Below are 12,157 nucleotides of genomic sequence, written 5' to 3' on the forward strand. Positions count from 1 at the left end.
GTCATTCTTGGAATTTTGGAATGTTCTTAAATACCTTGGGTTAAAGAAAATTGTAACAGAGACTTATAATTAAGGAAATGGTACAATAAGGACATTATGCATTATATGTTAGAGAATGAATGTACAAAAGGCAAGAAATGGAGTGAAAACATTTTAAGTGAAGAATGGAATATGCCGGGGCGCCTGGGTGGCTCAGTGGGTTAAAGCCTCTGCCTTCGGCTCGGGTCGTGATCCCAGGGTTCTGGGATTGAGCCCCACATGGGGCTCTCTGCTCGGCAGGGAACCTGCTTCCTCTCCTCTCTCTCTCTGCCTACTTGTGATCTCTGTCAAATAAATAAAATCTTTAAAAAAAAAAAAAAAAGAATGGAATATGCCCCTAAGATGGACTTAGTAATTGGAATTTGTTAATTTTGTTACCTTCTAAGTAGTGGGTTTTCTCCAATATAAGTGGCACTCTAATAATAGTGCCAAATAAGGCACTATTTCAAGTGCCACAATTAACATCTTGGTGACAGATTTCTCCCAATTTAGTTTTGTTTTTTGTTTTTTGTTTTTTTTTAAAGATTTTATTCATTTATTTGACAGACAGAGGTCACAAGTAGGCAGAGAGGCAGGCACGGGGGAGAGGGGAGGAAGCAGGCTCCCTGCTGAGCAGAGAGCCCGATTCCGGGCTCTATCCCAGGACCCTGAGATCATGACCTGAGCAGAAATCAAGAGGCGGATATTCAACCAACTAAGCCACCCAGGAGCCCCTAAAGTTGTACGTATTTAAAGCGCATGGCGTAATGATTTGATATACGTATACATTGTGAAATGATTACCACAATCAGGTTAATTAACACATCCATCACCTCACATACTTAAATTTTGTGTGTATGTTTGTGTGAGAGTGTGTGTGTTTTGAGACTGCTTAAAATGAACTCAGCAAATTTCAAATCATACAACACAGCACTACTAACTATAGTTACCATATTGTGTATCTTACCTTTTTTTTTTCAATTCCAACTACTTTCTAGTTTCTCCTTTGAGTTCTTTGACTCATGAGTCTTAGAATGTGACTTTTTTTTTTTAAGATTTTATTTATCAGATAGAGATCACAAGTAGGCAGACAGGCAGGCAGAGAGAGAGAGAGGAAGGGAAGCAGGCTCCCTGCTGAGCAGAGAGCCCAATGCGGGGCTCGATCCCAGGACCCTGAGATCATGACCTGAGCCGAAGTCAGAGGCTTTAACCCACAGAGCCACCCAGGCGCCCCTGAGATTGTGTTTCTTAAACACTCCCATGTATTGATCCTGCCAGTCTGGACACACTTTCCAGTAGAAAAATAAGACCTTCACTGTGTCTACTAACCATGAAAGTGAGGCTCAAAAAGTAATTGGCTTAAGGATGCATAGTATCAGCCAAATCTGATTTCAAGACTATAATTTTGTCATTTGTGTAATCCTACCTCGTCCACACTACAGCACCTACTTAGAAGATTGTTGGGAGGATAAGGAAGAATGCTTATTCAGTTAAGGTATAAACCCAGAAAACAATGGCTTATGGAGGGGAAAATGAGTTTTGTTTGTAACATACTGATCATGATTTGTGACAGGAATTTGTGGATAAGTCGGGTAATTGGAAATTCAGGTCTTGAACCAGAAGAGATGTCAAGATTGGAAATTTAAGTTTGAGTTTTCTGATTTGAAGACAGTATTTGAAGCCATGAGAAATCACCCTGGAAAGGATGATAGGAAAAAGGAAAGGAGATTAAAGCTTAAGGGACACCTGTATTTGATGGGTAGGTATTCCAGTGAAATAGAAGATTGAGATTTAGGGGCGCCTGGGTGGCTCAGTGGGTTAAAGCCTCTGCCTTCGGCTCAGGTCATGATACCAGGTTCCTGGGATCGAGCCCCGCATCGGGCACTCTGCTCAGCAGGGGGCCTGCTTCCTCCTCTCTCTCTGCTTACTTGTGATCTCTGCCTGTCAAATAAATAAATAAAATCTTTTTAAAAAAAAAATTGAGATTTATAGTTCCAGTTGAATTTAACATAAAAAACTACACACACTTTAGTCAGCCCTGTTCTTAGTGATGGGTGATAAGGAGTAGGGGACTTTTGTCTTTGTACCAAAATGTTTTTAATTTGTAATTTTCAAATTTTTAAAAATACAATGGCACACCCATTGTTCTAAATATTCTAATTTGTAGTTCACTGCAACATAGTCGATTTTTGTTCCAGCAGTTATTCCTATAAAGTTGCACTGAATTAGTGAATACTGTATCATTGCATCTGGGGGAAAGATAGGATTAGGTTCCTGTGAACCTCTGGTCACATTATTTTCATCAACCTATCTATACATAACCTTGTTTGAAGATACTTTATTTAATATCTGTTGTTGATTCACCAACATTAAACTCATAGCCAACAGCACTAAAATACATGGTCTGAGAAAATCTTACCTAACATATTTTCTCTGTAAGGCACATCAGAGCCTTGAACTTAGGAACATACACTAGCCAGCCCTATTCTTGGACCATTTTAAAAAGCAAAATCATCCACGAAAAGCACAAATATGTGAAAAGTATATCATGAAAAGGGTACTTGTTTGCAGCATGAGAGCTGAGACCAGAAGACTGTCACCTTATCTTACTTCATCTGGGCCCATGCATGTCAGAAGGCTCAAACGTGCTGCTACTCTGCACATGTACATGTCCATGAAAGCACCATAAGTATTGATTTGGGGATTTTCTAATAAATTTTAGGAAACAAATTCACATACATAATGAATATGGACTATAATTCAACATTTTTTTAAGGATTTCCAACTGGAATTGGGAAGCCACATTTACACCAAAAGCCAAAGAATACAGCTTTGAGGAGGTAGAACACTGATCAGACTTCCACAGAATTAAGGATCACTGCAATGGTCCTGAAAGACTTGTATGTGATCACCATGAACAGAGTGGTTTTTGCTTCTTTCCTTTCTGTTGGCCCTGAGCCAGCAAGTCTGAATTCCTAACAGCTGTTATTTTGCTGTTTTGTCTGGAACAGCAAGAGGAGAATGTTCCCAATATGGAACAGAGCCAGGTTGAAATCTAGAGACTCTGTCCCAGATATTAATTTCAAAGAATTCTTAACAAGACTAAATGATGATATAAATCTATATGCCAAAAAAGTGCAAAAAAAATTGAGGGTTTGTGTTTTTCATTTGACCAGACTGCATAACTGAGAGATACCATGCAACCAATTATGAAATGAGATTGCTATTCAAGGGTCACATCACCCAGCTGCAAAGCTCATAAGGGTTAGATACACTGGTGAAGGAAATTGGGTCTTGGTTTGGTTTGGTTGGTTTTTTAAGATTATTTTGGTAAGAGAGCAGGAGCAGGAGCAGGGGTAGGAGTAGGAGAGAGAACCTCAGGCTGACTCCCCATTGAGCACAGAGCCCAACACAATCCTGAGATCATGATCTGAGCCAAAACCAAGAGTTAGATGTTCAACAGACTGAGCCACCCAGGCTCCCCTGGGTCTTAGTTTCAATTAATTGGCAATTTTGAGCATCTCATTCTAAAAGCTCATAAAAGTAATAATAAAGCAGTATATGTCTTAGTCTTAGGTGGCCATAAACAAAACTACAGGCTGGTGTCTCAAGAAAACTTATTTCTCACAGTTCTCAAAGCTGTGAAGTCCAAGATCCAGGTGCCAGCCAACTCCATTTCAGATGAGAGCTCTTCCTGACTTGCAAATACCTGCCTTCTCATCATGCCTCCACGTGGCAGAAAGAGGGGAGGTGGGGACAGAGGAAGAGAGGGAGGCAGAGAGAGCATGCTTTCTGGTGTCTTATAGGGACACTAATGTACTGGGTTAGGGTTCTAACCTTAAAACTTCGTTTAACCTTAATCACTTCTTTATTCCAAATATAGCACCCCCACGAGGAGGGAGATAGAGCTTCAACCTATGAATTTTTGTGTGTTGGTGGGGCACAGTTCAGTCTTTAGTAATATAGGAAGGCAATACAATTTAATACAGCCTAAAATAACTGCTGGTTTACCAACACTGAGCTTTTAGGCAGCAACCTTAGTTGTTACATGCTAAATTTCATAATTATAAAAATGTGGAGTGAAATCAACTTGAAATTTTGAGTGTAAGAGCTTTTTGGTTTCTGAAAAAAAAATTAACTCTACATTGTTTTCTCTCAAGAATTGCAAGTATTAAATTTATTTTCAAAATATGGCTGCTGTGCCTCAAACTCAACACACACAATCATATTAAAAAATGGGCAGAAGATATGAACAGACACTTCTCCAATGAAGACATACAAATGGCTACCAGACACATGAAAAAATGTTCATCATCACTAGCCATCAGGGAGATTCAAATCAAAACCACATTGAGATACCACCTTCCACCAGTTAGAATGGCCAAAATTAGCAAGACAGGAAACAACGTGTGTTGGAGAGGATGTGGAGAAAGGGGAACCCTCTTACACTGTTGGTGGGAATGCAAACTGGTGCAGCCACTTTGGAGAACAGTGTGGAGATTCCTCAGGAAATTAAAAATAGAGCTTCCCTATGACCCTGCAATTGCACTACTGGGTATTTACCCCAAAGATACAGATGGAGTGAAAAGAAGGGCCATCTGTACCCCAATGTTTATAGCAGCAATGGCCACGGTCGCCAAACTGTGGAAAGAACCAAGATGCCCTTCAACGGATGAATGGATAAGGAAGATGTGGTCCATATACACTATGGAGTATTATGCCTCCATCAGAAAGGATGAATACCCAACTTTTGTAGCAACATGGACGGAACTGGAAGAGATTATGCTGAATGAAATAAGTCAAACAGAGAGAGTCAAGTATCATATGGTTTCACTTATTTGTGGAGCATAACAAATAATATAGAGGACAAGGGGAGATGGAGAGGAGAAGGGAGTTGAGGGAAATTGGAAGGGGAGGTGAACCATGAGAGACTACAGACTCTGAAAAACAACCTGAGGGTTTTGAAGGGGTGGGGAGTGGGAGGGTGGGGGAACCAGGTGGTGGGTATTAGGGAGGGCACAGATTGCATGGAGCACTGGGTGTGGTGAAAAAACAATGAATACTGTTATGCTGAAAATAAATTTAAAAAAAATAAATTAAAAAAAAATAAAAAAATATGGCTGCTGTGATTGGTAAAATGGACACTGGGGTTTTTATAAAGTTCTTTTGTATATTACTATCTTGTTTAAGTCTCAAACAATTCAGTAATACATGGGAAAAAAACTATTATCATTGTCAACTGTCTTTTAGAGAGAAAGGTCCTAGAGGTTTGAAATGGAGCAGACAGTATGATAGTAAAGAAATGATTGGAGCACCTGGGTGGTTCGGTGGGTTAAAGCCTCTGCCTCCGGCTCAGGTCATGATCTCAGGGTCCTGGGATCGAGCCCCGCATGGGGCTCTCTGCTCAGCGGGGAGCCTGCTTCCTCTTGCCCCCTGCCTGCCTCTCTGCCTACTTGTGATCTCTGTCTATCAAATAAAAAAAAAAAAAATGTATTTCAGTGTGATTAACTGGCTAGTACTTTTCGAACGTGGCTTAATAATTGATATCAAACCCAGCAACTTCACTTGTAGAAGTTTATCCTGGAAATACAATAGAAAAGTATGCAAAATTTATAATATTGAAAAAAATAGGGAATGATGTGTATGTTCAGATATAAGGGCTTAGTTAAATACATTAACAGGTAACCATTAGGAAAGAGTAAGCTCTGTATCAATTGATATGGAAAGCACCTAATGACATGTAGTAAGAATAAAAAGCCAGTTAACAGCAAATATCGTAATATTGTACATGTTTGTGTGTGTGTGTGTGTGTGTGTGTGTGTATTTGCATGACTTTTCCCATCTAGAAAATGTGTAGGAAATTATTTGGATATTGCCAAAATTAACAGTACATACTATACATCTGGGTGGTAGCTTTTTAAAAAATTCCTTACTCTTTATCTTTCTTTAGCATGTCATGTTCACAGCAAAAGAAAGCCATATTACTTTTTTAAACTTAAAAACATTTCTGCAGAAATCTTGAACATGATAGAGATGATAAGTGTTACCCATTATCCCACCATGCAGAGATGCCCTGAGAATGGGATATTTCCTTCTGGAAATTACTTTCAAATTTTCAAATTTAGGCCAAAACTATATATAAATTTCTGTTTTTTGTTCATTTGCAATTGTAATACAGACATTTCTCCAAGTCGTTTTTTCCTCAAAAACATTTTTAACTGCTACATGTATTTCCCACCACATGAAACAGCTGTCAAAAATCACCACTTTTCACCTTGCAGTTTGCTTCTCAGCAATATCAGACACTATTGACCATCTCCTCTGTCCACGTTTCTACTGAAATGTCAGTGAAGTCTGTCCTTGTCCCACCATATAAAAAAGGAAAAAGAAATGTGTTCTTCCCACCCACCTTTCCTATTTCCCTGTTGAACTTGTTTGACTTCTCTCCATAAGAGTTATCACCAACTGATGTATATATATCCTTGTTAAATTGAGTATTGTCTATTTCCTCTCTTCGCTTCCATGACATACCTTCTCCTGCTTTTTTTCCGTTGGTCCTGACTACTCCTTCTGTCTCTCACTGAAATTTGCTGGTTCCCTTAGGGCTCTGTCCCAGGCCCATTTTTCTCCTAACTTCAACTCCCATGGCTTCAATTACTACGTATATGTGCCAACTGGACCTTTCTCCCAAGGGCCAGAGTCATGCATATGAATAGAGCCTCCTGGGTGGCTTCACTCGTATTGTCCCGCAGGTACTTTGATTTTAACTTGCTAAACACCGACTCTTACCAAATTTGTTTGGGTTTTTGTTCTTTTTTAAAATAACATTTCTGTATTTCTGGGATTTTTTTTAAAGATTTTATTTATTTGACAGAGGCGAGGGAGCAGAACAGGGAGAGGGAAAAGCGGCTCTCTGCTGAGCAGGGAGCCTGATATAGGACTCGATTCCAGGACTCCAGGATCATGACCTGAACCTAATGTTTAACCAACTGAGCCACCAAGGAGTCCCAGGATTTTTTTTAACCCTAATCTCAGTAAATGGCACCACTCCACATTGTAGAAGTCCCCAGGTGTTTTTGTTTCTGCATTGATCTCTGATCCCATCTACTCCCAACCCCAGAACTTCAGCTATTTTGGTCTTTTTTTTTTTTTTTCTGTTTTTAGAAAAATCCAGCTTCTTCCTACCTAAAAGTTTTTTAAGTTTTTCGCTATGGGCTTCCTTGGGAAAAACTTTCCCCAAATTTTCTAAAACCGACTGTTATCATTCAGGTCAAAATTCGTATGTTTCATTTATCAGAGATGCAACACCTAAACAACAAGCTACAGTTGGAGGCGGGAGTGGGGGTTGGCACTCATGATATACATATATCACTTACCTCAAGGAGCTGTCAGTGACTTTACCTTCTGTAGCACCGTCAGGGCCCTGATTACCCTCTAGTAGCATCGTTTTCTTGCTTTTTTTCTTTTACAGTTTTACTTATTGAGGTGTAATTGACATACAATAAACTGCAACCAATTAACCAGTAAGTGGTGTCACCATTGTCTCAGTTGCTCATGTTAGAAACCTGGGTGTCATTCCTGACTACCGTTTTCCCTTATCCTTTACTTTGAGCAAATCATTAAACTCCACCTTCTAAATGTATCTCAAATCAGTTAACCTATTTCCAGTTCCTGGCATCACTTTAGGTCCAAGCCTGAATCATTTCTCACTTGTATTATGAAAATATGCCCGCTGGGTGCCTGGGTGACTCAGTCATTAAGCATCTGCCTTCGGCTCAGGTCATGATCCCAGGATCCTGGGATGGAGCCCCTCATTGGGCTCCCTTCTCCACAGGAAGCTGGTTCTCCCTCTCCCACTCCCCTTGCTTGTGTTCCCTTTCTCACTATGTCCCTCTCTGTCAAAAAATAAATAAAATCTTAAAAAAAAAAGCCTGCCTCAAGTTTATTCTTTATATACAATGTGAGTGATCTTTCTGAAATCGAAACCAAATTTAAGAGTTTAACTCTTAAGTAGATTTTCAATAAAGTGTGTGTTTCTTAACATGCTTCTCAAGGCCGTCTCCAGTCTCATCGCATGCCACATACTGTTATAATCTATTAAAGCCATTCTGGCCTTTGGTATCTTGAACTCTCACACCATCTCTTCCTTCGGGAATGGAGTACCTTTGGAAATAGTGCTTTCTCACCACTGGAAATATTGATATGCCTTCACTCCCTAACCACTCTATCTAAGATAATAGACAATATTTATCCATTCAGTCCCTATTTTAAGTACCCCTTTAATAGTTAATTAGTCCCCCTTATAATACTTTCACTTTTCTTCTGGTTTTTTTTTTTTTTTTGGTATTTGAATATACCTTTATGAAGCACAGACTAATTAGATTCACCTTCTTCACGTTTTTGTCCTCATTACCTAATGTAGTACTTTTTTTTTTTTTAAAGATTTTATTTATTTGACAGACAGAGATCACAAGTAGGCAGAGAGGCAGGCAGAGAGAGAGGGGGAAGCAGGCTCCCCGCCGAGCAGAAAGCCCGATGCGGGGCTCTATCCCAGGACCCTGGTATCATGACCTGAGCCGAAGGCAGAGGCTTTAACCCACTGAGCCACCCAGGCGTCCCCCTAATGTAGTACTTTGCACACAAGTCATTTAGTAAACACTTCATTCAAACATGGACTGGATGATCATTTAGCAATCATAAAGACAAATAAAAGAACATTTAAGGTCCCTTTCGTCTTCATACAGTTATGGAAACATTGTCCCATATTTTATCAATATTCTCAGACTCAAATCAGTCCTCAGTGGTAATTAGAAGACAAAAGATCAGATCTTGTCCCTGCAATGACATTTTACCCAATGGCAAATAACAGAATACCAGTAAGTGAAATGAAATACCTTATAGTACTTTCTCTTTTGGCCTTTTAACTTTCTAGTTTGTGTCTTAATTTGTATTGTATTTCACCATTTTCAAGTATTTTCAGTTGCAGTGTTTTCAAGTTTCTCACTTTTGTTTTCTTGCCAATTTGTAAATCCTTCTCACTAAATTATTTTTCTTCTTCCTTTATGATAATTTTCTTTCAGCTTTTCCTTTGTCTGTCACTAAACAATCATGTGGTATTAGTTAACAATCCTAATGTGATGGAACCTGATGTAGTGGGTATGGGCAACTGGTCCTCAGCATCCATTCCAGCTTCTTCCTAAAGGTGAAAGAAATTTTAAGGACTGGAAAGAGTACTTTATTTCTTCTATCTCATATAGGATTCTGGATTCAAATTAATTTCCATCAAGTAGAGGGACTTGCCCAAGATGCATTGAGTAGGGCTGTTTTTGCTTATTTTTTATTTCTGTTATAACTGATTAGGACTTTCATGGGGACCTTGGGTGTCACTGCAGCAGCATTCCAGTGTCCAGTGCCTTACACCTCATCTCTAGGTATCTTTCTGTCTCTGGTCAAGGCCATGGAGATGTGTTCTTGAAGTCAATGTGACTTGTGGCAGCCTCTGTATTAGCCTCTTTATGCCTCAGTTTCTAATTTTGAGCTGAGGGGGATGGTAAGATGGAAAAGCCATATCTTTATTTTTAACCATAAAACTACTTTTTCAAATGAAATCTTTTGCAGAAGCCTAGTATATGAAACAGATAAAACAGAACCAATGAGACTCAAAGGAATGAGTAACATGAAATCCTACCTACTATTGCCTAAACTTGAGGCACCTCTGATGAGCCTCGAGGAGTTTAGTTTGAACATCACTGGATAATCTGAAGCAGAAATTTCTAATCTGCATGTATTTTTGGAATCAACTGAAGAGATGATTAGTTTTGTTTCTAATGCTGTCGTCCTGGTCTCTTTCCCAAAAAGTCTGCTATTGGGACCAAGCAGGTGTATTTTTTTAAATCTTCCCAGATCACTCTAATATGCAGCCAAAATTGGAAATAACTTCTCCAGATAGCTTTTTTTCTGATTCTGAGCACTCAGCTTTTCTTTTCATATTTTTAGATATATATATATATCCATATATATATTGATATATATGTGTATATATGTGTGTGTGTGTGTGTGTGTGTGTGTGTGTGTGTGTATAAAATTGCCAAAAAACTTCTCAAAAAAAGAAAATACCAAGTCCATAAATTTTCTCTGGTGAATTCTATCAAACACTCAAGGAATAAATAACATCAGTGCTACACAATATATTTTTTAGAAAATTGCAGGAGAAATCATTCCCCAACTCTATGAGGTCTGCACAAACAATACCAACCCCAGCAAAGATTTTACAAAAAGGGAAATTTCAGAGCAATATCTCTCATGAATAATCCTTTATGGAGTATTAGAAAATCAAATCCAACTATACACAAAATGGATACCCCATATGTTCAAGTAGCATTTATTCCAGGAAGGTAGAGTTGAGTTAATATAAAAAAAATCTTTTAGAGAAATTCAGCATACTAACAAAAAAAGAAGAAAATGATTAATTCAATAGAGACATAAAAAGCTTTTGGAAAAAATCAACACTGATTCATGAAAAAACCTGGCAAACTAGGACAGCATAGAATTTCCTCTAACTACTAAAGAATATCCATGAAAACCATTCCTCCAACATCATACTTTTTTTTTTTTACTTTGTGACTTTATTTTTTTTTAACATTTTTTATTTAAATTCAATTAACTAACATATTATTGGTTTCAGAGGTACAGACTTGTGATTCATCAGTCTTATATAATACCCAGTAGTTATTACATCATGTGCCTTCCTTAATGTCCATCACCCAGTTACCCCATTCCTCCAACCCTTTCCCCTCCAGCTACCCTCAGTTTGTTTTCCATTGCTTTTCAATAAGGCAAATCTCTCCTCTCATTCTGGGACCTTGTGTTTTCTTTCTCAACCTACAACTTCTTCAGAAGTCCTTGGATTTCACCAAATTCTTACCTTTCATTATACCTCTATTTTTTTATGTTACCTAGCTGGTCTAAAGCCGTGTCAGTTTTCAAGACAAAACACTATCTGTTTCTTAGATCTTTATTGTGGTTTCATTAGTTCCTTAATACAGATTTACATAGAATAGTAATATAATGATTAATAGATGGGACTTGGAGTCAGAATTATGTTATTTTATATCTCTCCCCTTTATTACCTTGTAGCTTACTAACCCTTTGGACAAGTTAGGGGACAATGATAGTCTTACTACATAGAATCGTCATAATGATTTGGTAGGGTGATACTTACAAAGTGTCTAGTACATAGAAAGTGCTCAAAATTGCTCACTGTTATGGTTACCAAATACATAAATAAATCTTCATTATTCAATTTTTGTCTCTTCATAGAAATTAAATAACTGAGTTTAAACCATATAATGAAGTGTGGATGATTTCATTTAGTCAGTCTACTCAACGAATATTTTTTAAGTACCTGGTATGTACTGTGAAAGGAACCAAATAGATGGTCATCTGCCTTTAAATATCCCAAGTGTTAATGGGCAAAGATTCTATCAATTTAAAATGAGAAATATTGATTATGATGAAGGAAACAGACATCAAGAGGGCTGAATCTAGTCTAACATCATCTTTGTTTTACCCGCCCAGTGTTGCCACATTTCTTTTAATTGGCCCTCAAACTTTTTTTTTTTTTTAAGATTTATTTATGAGAGAGAGAGAGAGAACACCCTTCACCTGTTCTGGGTTAAGTGTATTTGGGCCAATTGAAAATGTTATTTGCTGGATCTCAAGATTTGCTTCTTTGCTTAACTCCTTCAGAAAATAGATTTGGGGGCGCCTGGGTGGCTCAGTGGGTTAAAGCCTCTGCCTTCGGCTCGGGTCGTGGTTTCGGGGTTCTGGGATCAAGCCCCGCGTGGGGGGCTCTCTGCTCGGCGGGGAGCCTGCTTCCCTTCCTCTCTCTCTGCCTGCCTCTCTCCTTACTTGTGATCTCTGTCTGTCAAATGAATAAATTAAAAAAAAAAAAAAAGATTTGACTTCATCTTTCTAAATGTGGGGTTTTCTCCTAAAGTCTCTTCCAATTTTTAAAATGTTTCCCACCAGTGTATCAGGAATTGTGATCAGAGACCCTTGACTGGTTGTTACTGTCAAAGCACTTAGTATGTTAACAGAGAATAGACATGGAATAAAAGGTGAAAAGGAAGCTAGATTC

Source organism: Martes martes, assembly GCF_963455335.1.
Source record: "Martes martes genome assembly, chromosome: 4".
Lineage (NCBI taxonomy): Eukaryota > Metazoa > Chordata > Mammalia > Carnivora > Mustelidae > Martes > Martes martes.